This window comes from Struthio camelus, chromosome Z, assembly GCF_040807025.1.
Source record: "Struthio camelus isolate bStrCam1 chromosome Z, bStrCam1.hap1, whole genome shotgun sequence".
Lineage (NCBI taxonomy): Eukaryota > Metazoa > Chordata > Aves > Struthioniformes > Struthionidae > Struthio > Struthio camelus.
This window is the reverse complement of record NC_090982.1, coordinates 1205768-1215034: the sequence shown is the minus strand read 5'-3', so window position 1 is coordinate 1215034 and position 9267 is coordinate 1205768. Positions and strand designations below refer to the sequence as shown.

The following is a 9267-nucleotide window of genomic DNA, read 5'->3' as shown; positions in this document are numbered from 1 at the left end:
TCCTCTGACTTTCACTGAGTGCCAGTCAGTCTCCCATGGCAGAAACTAAATATATTATTAAAATCATGCAGGTCCTTTGACATAGAAAATGGGCCTTGAACGACAGTAGTATTGCTAGTGAACCCTCATTAACAGAGCCCCATTTGGTTGACAGTTGCAGAGGATGTTGTGAATCTGTAGCAAACCCAAGCCAAAGGAAATCTTTCCATTGGTCTGAATGGAGGCTGCACCAGGCTGAGATGCTTAAAAAGGGCAGCTGGGAAACACATCTGGGCTTGATCCAGTGGGGATACTGACTCCATAGTCAAGGGAATCAGTCATTCTGCTCACTGATACGCTGACTGGACTATGTTAGGTTATCTCAGTCAAAATGCTTCTTTCCCACCACGTTCAGCTGGTGCAATCTGCAATTTGTGAATAAAAACACACCCCTCTGGGAAGTAAAACTGTATCAGAAAAACAGGCAGAGGTATCTAGTACATATGTTGTGAATTTTCAGAAAATTCAGCAGTATTATTTTTTCCCTTTGCTTGCAAGTATGCTAATTTGCTACCTCTTGTGTGGGCATCCACATTAAAAACAATGCCCTACTGCATAAAGGTCAGGCTCAGTAAGAGTGGATGAGGTTTAGAAAGTTTTCGGAGTGGGGAGAATTAAATTCTGCTGAATAGCAAAATGTCCATCTTGTAATCAGAGACGAAATCTCCAGAGTGAGCAGAGAATATCTGACTCATGAAAAATAGCATAGGATCAAAGACTCCAAAATATTGATTTGAGGCACCTGGAGGACTGACTGAAATCACCACACTGACTCATGACTACATTGCTTATTGTACTAAGTCTCCTAGATCCTTTGGAAAATCTCTCTCCTAGAACCTGACTTGGGGCTCCAATCCAGGAAAATCTGGGTCATTTCTATTTTTCAAAGCAGCTGAGACAGGATAATAGCTAAGGAGAGTTACATATTCCACACTGACAATTAAGACTTCAATCGCGTGTGGACCTCCGTGAAAATTTAGTTCTGCCTTGTGGTCACCAAGATGGGGCCAAGCTGCAGATGATTCCCAGGAGAACAGAAGCTCTATCCAGTGCTGCAGAGTAAGCGTTCCTAGTCACATGTGGGATGTGACTCTTTCATTTCCAATGTGATCATCTTATTCTTTTTACATGAAAAATTGCACAGAAGCTGGTAACAGTGACCTTGGAAATGCACAAATGCATATATTTCTATATGTTTAGAAGAGTTTATGTCACAGGTAGCGATCTGATACACATACACAGGCACACACACACACACATATACATATATATCTATATATTTATTTATTTATAAATACCTAAGATAGATCTGTGTCTGTGTGTGCACAATCTATTATGTACACCTATGTATATACATTACAAGATCGGGGCATGAACTGTAAGATACTTTTCCCTTCTGCCTCCCGTGAATTTTTTTCTGCTAAATGAAAGCTTTCCTTTCAAGTACCAGCCAGGGAAAATTAACACACCACGATGCTGCATTAATTTAAACTAGATACAACTATTTGCTTTGCATAGCCTCTGATTACCATGTATGAAAAGCTCTTTTTCTTTCTTTTCATAGTCTCATGCATTATAGCATCTTCTTTTAAAAGCCCTGGTCTGTCCAGTGTGGGTCTGGGAATGCGTTTCAACAAGAATCCAGTACAGCTATTGCTGTGGACGAGGAGTAGTTTGCTGCAGGATGAGGGGGCAGATTTGCATCCCATTGCAAAGCATGGAAAAGATACAGACAAGCAGCAAATGAAACCACCTGCCTGTCCTCTCCAAGGGTATAGGAAACTCATTTACTGCTCATGAGACTAAGAAATGATTATCATCCTGTGTTACTAGGTCTGTGCTTTCAGGGGCACACTAGTCTCAGGATTGCCTCGTTGATCATAAGCACTTTGGCAGAATGAAGGTCAAAGCCAGCCAGATTTCAGGAGCTGATCCCCAAGTGGCTGATTCATTTCAAGTTCAGCTCTCAGCAGATAAACTACTTGAGCTGTCTGCGTCCGAACTCTTGGAAGATCTCTAGAAGGCAACTAACAGTAGATTTTTAAAACATGTTTTCCAAGTGCCATTCCTGTTTCCAGCAGGTTATATTCGTTTCTCTGTGCACGTGCTTACTCTTCCTGTTATGAACTTGAGACTGTCCTTGGCATTTTGTAACACATTAACGTGTGCTCTTGAGGATGCAGGAATGTGCTACTGCCAAGCAAAAGCGGCAGGGAACAGAGCACACCGTTGCAGAACAAGAACAAACATAGAAAGTATTCTGGAAGTGATATTGTGACATGTGATTGAAAGTGTACTCCTGAGCAAGTTCCTTTACCCTGTTGCACCCCAACTTTACAGGACAGTTGTATTCAATCATGCTCTTCTAATGACAGTAATGTTGAAAGAGATCCTGTAAAGACCTATTGTTAGAGCTTACGTATCATAAGACCTTTATGGCTCAAGGCAAAGGTGCCGAAACAGGAGTTTAAGAAAACAGTAAGCATCTGTGATACTTCTCCTAGGACTCCTACAGCGTTCAGCAGCTTGCAACTTGTTTGATCCAAATGTTGTGCCTTTCTACATAATAGCTTCTCATAGAATTCACTTTCATGAAATTGTTCTTGCATGAAATTATTTCTTGCATGAAACTTCTTGACCCTGAAAACTTCCAGTATCCAAATCAGCTGGCAAGAGGGATTTCTATAGTTTACAACTAACTGTGTGGAGAAACTCTCCTTTTAACTTTTTTGCCTCTGTCACCTGTTAGCTTCATTCAATGCCCCAAGTGTGTGTTAATAAAAACAGTGAGCAGTAAGTATCTGTTTCCTCTCTTGACTGTATGGAGTGCTGTCACCTCTGTCCTCAGTAGTCTGCATCCATGCTGCAGAGTTCTTACAGAATTACTTGTTTATCCTATAATACATTCCAGACTCTTGATCATGCGCTGAATTGCTAGCTGGAATTGTCAGTGTAAGCTGAGATGCCTAGGAGCGTTTTAGGTGGTGATTACATAGCAGATTTGAGGGAGACGAAAAAGATGAACTTCTCTCTAAACAAAGACAATAGATCATAAACTGTGAAGCTTAATTGTTAGGCAAGCCAAAAAGACAATATTTAGCTAAAAGAACCAAAAGTAGTCCTGAATTATTCCTAAACATCAGAAGTAAGAATATCAAGACTCCAGAGGGCCAGCTGACAACCCAGGGTGTAAAAGGGGTACTCAGGGATGACACCACTGCATTACTGAAGGTAAATGAATTAGTCACAAACATGTTCATGGCAGAATGTTTGGTGTGTAGCAGGCAAATTAATAGATTATTACAAAGGGAAGAATCAGTGGATGCCTGGGAAAATCCTTGGTTCATCCATATCTTGGCTAGTATGCTTCTGGTCTCTTTTTAAAAAGGACATAGTAGAACTGGTAAAGGTTCAGAGAAGGTCTGCTGTGGCTTCTACGCACAACTGAGTAGGCTTGGACTGTTCAGTTTGGAAGATAAACAATTTATCTTGGGTATGGTAGAGGTCCACGGTGTCATGATATTCTGCTGGGTGAGAAAGATCAACTACTCACTGTCTCTTCCCACATCAGAACTAAGGTCATCAAATGAAGATAAAAGAAGGGAGGCCATTTTTCACTCAGTGCAGAATGGATCAAGGGAATTCCTTGCCACAAGGTAAGGTATGCCTCATGTTGCCATGAGGTCTGCTGGACACTGGACAAGTACTTGGACAGAAATCTACTGGAACAATCCAAAAGACAGACAACTACATCAGGCTCAAGAGCTCTTTTATGTTAAAAGACATGGGAAGATATAGAGTAGTGTGAGGAAGCATGCCTTGTTCTTCCAATTCTCTTGGCATTTGCTGATTGCAACACTTAGACCCCGGACGTTGGGGCAGATGGGGCCTGACTCTAAATGTATACAGATGTTCTCTTCATTTTTATGAGCTGTCTCTGACTCTGAACGATTTGGCTGAGCTCGGAGAAGAAAATAGACGTAAAGTGTTCACTGGCAAACGGCAGGTGAACGTGCTGAGGCAGAAGCTGGAGTGAAAGCTGAGCTAGCTGTAGAGAGCCAAGGAGGGAGGTCATTCAGGTGTGCACTTGTGGTTTTCCAAACGTTTTGTAGGACCTGGAAGACAGAAGATTCATTTCTTCTTCGTGGATGGAAAACCTCAGTAAGGCTCACTCTTCCAAAGCTGCTGCAGAGGCAGACTCTGCTCAGAAATACATGTGTTATTTATTAGGATGCCACACTGAAATATAATAGGTTGCTTCCATGCCCTTGTCACAATGTTTTTCTGCCCTCAGCAACTCCCTTGGACTGACAGGTCAAGCCTGACAGGACACTAAGCCCCCTCAAACTTTCCACTTCGATTTTTCTCCTTCAGTTGCCCATACCAATATTTTTGATGTTGATTTTGTTGTTAGCACAGGGAAGTATAATTCTATAACAGTACAAGGTTGGGAATGATTAGTTGGGGGTAATCTTTAGTTCTTGCTGTGAGACTATTTAATTTTTGTCATCAGCCCCTCGAGGATTCAGCTGTGTGGAGTCAAAGGAGCCATGCCTTGTCGTGACTAGGTGCTCATTAGCACTCCCAGCCTGACAATACATCTGTGGAGACCAAGGCATTGCCACAAGCTCAGAGCTGAGAGTCAGTAAAATCAAAGGCAGTTAATCAACTAGTTTCAAACCTTTGACACACGCTTCCCTCTGAAACACAAGAAATACTTCTCAGTGCCATTAGCAATGCAACAGAGAGGAAAATTGTGACATTAAAATGCAGTGGAAATGGGAGGAACTCTTCCAACACCCAAAAAGAGCAAGTAAGAAAGCATGAGTGTTTATTCATGTGCTGTAGCACTTCACAGGGGCATGGCAGTGGATACCTAACTCTGCAGTTGAGAAACTGAGAGGCAAGGCATTTTTCTTCTTCCTCTGGCATTTTTCTTCCGGTACTTCAGTTTCTCCCTTTTGTAATTTATAGGTGTTGTTTTCTTGTTACCCAAGAGAGCTGTGGAACTCATGTTTGCAGTGGATGAAAGTTGCTGAGGTACAGTGTCTTGTTATCCTAACAGTCCAACTGAACAGCACGGGTATTGTCACAGTGCTAGTGACACATCCCCATGCTCTATAGGACTGCAAGGTTGTGTTGCTATTACAGAATTGGAGAACTAATGTCACCTCTGAACAGCTACTGCGTAATAAAGCTCCCATCATTGCAACAGTTTATAACAAGCCTGGGCCAACATCTTCAACACCCGAGCTAGAGATGAGGTCCATGGCCTGCATTTCCTGCAGCTGGAATCACCTGTTGAGACTTTCTCATTCCTTCTACTGTCTGGCTACGGTCAGAGAAGAGATGTTTAGCATCCCCTCTGTGTGTGGGGGGAAGTCCCACAAAGCTCTAGGACCATGTCAAGCTAATGGCTGTACATCCAGTGGGAGAGAAATTTTGAATGAAAGAGCTTGCTGAACTGTTGTGCTGACTTACCCTGTGTTTCTCACAGGCATACCTTTGTTTACGGAGAAAAAGAATTGAAAGAAATTTCAAGTCACTCCTGTCACTTCTTTTTTGATGGTGAACAGCTCCACATGTATTTTCAAGTGTTCTTGAGCTCTTGGTTGCAACCTCTCCAGCTTTTTTGCCTCCATGTACATGCAAGGTCTCATTGCTGGGCAGAAGCGTTCATCTTCCAGACAGTGGACCAGAAGAAGGGACACAAGCATATTCTCTTTCTCTCTCTGATTTTGATTGGGTTGCATTTTGTCTGACATGGTTATGATTGGAACCTTTTTTCTTTGCATTGACATGTTGCTTTTTTGTTGCTTTAGGCTTCATATGAAACATTTGTACAAGAAAACCATTGCAAAAAGTAACAGCAACTAAAGTAACTCAATATTCATTGATGGGATATGTGTACCCAGCCTAGCTCATTTTATGCTCTTAAGTCAGGTAAAGCAAGATGAGCTCTCTTTTTGCACTGTCTGAGCACTTCACAATCGTTAATGAGTCTCCCAGTACTCTTGGAAGGTGGGGGTACCTATATACCTATATAAAGAACCTATAACCACTCAGAAATTGAGCCTTGGATGACACCACTTGGTAGGCAGTGTCTGAAAAGAAACACACCAATAACTGATCCTACGAAACCATGACCATGCATAGCATGACCAAGCTTCAGCTCACCACTGAGCTCCATGAACCTCAATCAGAATTTAATATATAGCTTTTCCTTCATAGAGTAACTGTGCATAACTAACAGAACCATGAACCAGTGGATATGCTGTGACTTCAGAAATGATCTGCTTTCCAGCTCTTCAGACAATCAATGAACAAGTATTACTCAAACATAAAAAGGGTAATAATAAAGAAGAGCTAAGAAAACACTTCACTGAAATAAGCTTTTTGGGGCAGGTTGTTTTTTTGGTTTTTTTTTGCCAAAGTCTCATCACATTTGGGTGAAGGTCCTAGTTGTCCAAATTGCTGCTAAGACCTGGAATCTTTTCTTGTTACTGGCTTTTTCTGAGAACCAAGAAGAAAAATCCTTTCAAGTCTCAGCATTTTCTGCAAGAAAAGAAATCCTTTGTTGGTGCAAGTGCCTCCTTCACTACTAGTGGAGTATTTAGGACACCACTAGCATGCAGTGTACACATAGAAGAAGCTAGAACAAATATAGTGTGGAGATAAAAACTGTGACACTGGAGGAAGGAAAATTGTTGGCTCTGAGGAGCATTAGAAAGGAAAGGGCTTCCTGTGCCCAGAAGGGAGAAGTCAGTAACCAACTCAGCCTGGTGATATTCATAAAAATACAAGAGCCAGCACAGGACAAGCAGCTGGAACAAGAAGAAATGATTCTGAAGACAGAACAACTCACTGACTGCATGACTGTAGCTGATTCTGAAACACCCAGGTGCTGGGTGATTACCTATCAATATACCATCAGACACCTGCTTCCCAGCACAGCACAGTGCAATCATGAGCGTTCTCAGGCACTTCTGAGGACATGATGTTATTCAGCAATGCTGCATGGAAATGATGCTTTCTAGTTGTTCTGGAGCTCTAACTTCATTAGCCTTTATCAGAGCAGGAGTGCGGCTCCCAGCAGAACAATCACAGAATCACAGAATGGTTGAGGTTGGAAGGGACCTCTGGAGATCATCTAGTCCAACCCCCCTGCTCAAGCAGGGTCACCTAGAGCATATTTCGCAGGATCAAATCCAGTCAGGTTTTGAATATCTCCACGGAAGGGAACTCCACAACTTCTCTGGGGCAACGTGTTCCAGTGCTCTTCACTCTCACAGTGAAGAAGTTTTTCCTCAGGTTTAGGTGGAACTTCCTGTGCTTCAGTTTGTACCCGCTGCCTCTTGCCCTGTCACTGGGCACCAGTGAGGAGCGTCTGGGCCCCTCCCTTCAGATACTTGCAGACATTGGTGAGATCACCACTCAGTCTTCTCTTTTCCAGGCTAAACAGGCCCAGCTCTCGCAGACTTGCTTCAGAGGAGAGATGCTCCAGGCCCCTCCTCATCTCCGTAGCCCTCCACTGGACTCTCCCCAGTAGCGCCATGTCTCTCTTGTACTGGGGAGCCCACAATTGGACACAGCGCTCCAGGTGAGGCCTCCCCAGGGCTGAGCAGAGGGGCAGGATCACCTCCCTCCACCTGCTGGCAACACTCTGCCTAATGCACCCCAGCACACCCTTGGCCTTCTTGGCCACAAGGCCACATTGCTGCCTCATGGTCAACTTGTTGTCCACCACAACACCCAGGTCCTTTTCTGCAGAGCTACTTTCCAGCAGGTCAACCCCCAGCCTGTCCTGCTGCATGGGATTCTTCCTCCCCACGTACAGGACCCTGCCCTTGCCTTTGTTGAACTTCAGCAGGTTCCTCTCCAGCCAACTCTCCAGCCTGTCCAGGTCCCTCTGAAGGGCAGCACAACCTTCTGTTGTATCAGCCACTCCCCCCACTTTAGTATCATCTGCAAACTTGCTGAGGGTGCACTCTGTCTCATCATGCAGATCATTAATGAATAAGTTGAACAAGACTGGACCCAGGGATGACCCCTGGGGGGACACCGCTAGCTACAGGCCTCCAACTTGACTCTGTGCCACTGACCACAACCCTCGGAGCTCGGCCATCCAGCCAGTTCTCAATCCACATCACCGTCAACTCATCCAACCCACACCTTCTGAGTTGAAGTGAAGGTCCAAAGCCTTGCTGAAGTCCAGGGAGACAACATCCACTCCTCTCCCCTCATCCTCCCAGCCAGTCATCCCGTCATAGAAGGCTATCAGATTGGTCAAGCAGGATTTCCCTTTGGAGGCTGACCACTCCTGATCACCTCCATATGCTATATGCTTAGCGATGACCTCCAGGAGGAGCTGTTCCCTCACCTTTGCAGGGCTGGAGGGGAGGCTGACAGGCCTGGGGTTTCCTGGCTCCTCCTTCTTGCCCTTTTGGAAGACTGGCATGACACTGGCTTTGTTCCAGTCCTCAGGCACCTCTCCTGTTCTCCAGGATCTTTCCCAGATGATGGAGAGTGGCCTAGCGATAACATCCGCCAGCTCCCTCAGCACTCGTGGATGCATCCCATCGGGGCCCATGGATTTGTGGGTGTCAAGTTTGGACAAATGGTCTCTAACCCGGTCCTCCTCCACCGAGGGAGAGTCTTCCTTTCTCCAGACTTTCTCTCTTGTCCCCAGGGTCTGGAATTCCTGAGGGCTGGCCTTAGCAGCCAAGACCGAAGCAAAGAAGGCATTCAGCAACTCTGCCTTCTCTATATCCTTCGTTACCAGGGCACCCGCCCCATTCAGCAGCGGGCCCATGTTTTCCCTAGGCTTCCTTTTGCTATTGATGCAGTTGAAGAAGCCCTTCTTGTTGTCTTCGACATCCCTTGCCAGATTTAATCCCAACTGGGCCTTAGCCTTCCTCCTCGCATCCCTGCACACTCTGACAACGTCCCTGTATTCCTCCCAAGTGGCCTGTCCCCTTTGCCACATTCTGTACACTTCCTTCTTCTGCTGGAGTTTGGCCAGGAGTTCCTTGCTTATCCATGCAGGTCCTCTGCCCACTTTGCTCGACTTCTTCCTCAGAGGGATGCACCTGTCTTGAGCCTGGAGGAGGTGATGCTTGAATATTAACCTGCTCTCTTGGACCCCCCTTCCACCACAGCCCATGTGATTCCTCCAAGAAGATCCCTGAAGAGGCCAAAGTTAGCTCTCCTGAAGTCCAGCGTTGCGAT

The 9267-nt window shown here is 44.9% G+C and overlaps 1 protein-coding gene across 2 annotated transcripts in view; it reads right to left on the bottom strand.

The window, feature by feature from the left end:
* Nucleotides 1-9267, bottom strand: part of CPLX1 (complexin 1) — a 133755-nt gene that overhangs the window by 17972 nt on the left and 106516 nt on the right. The window lies entirely within an intron of this gene.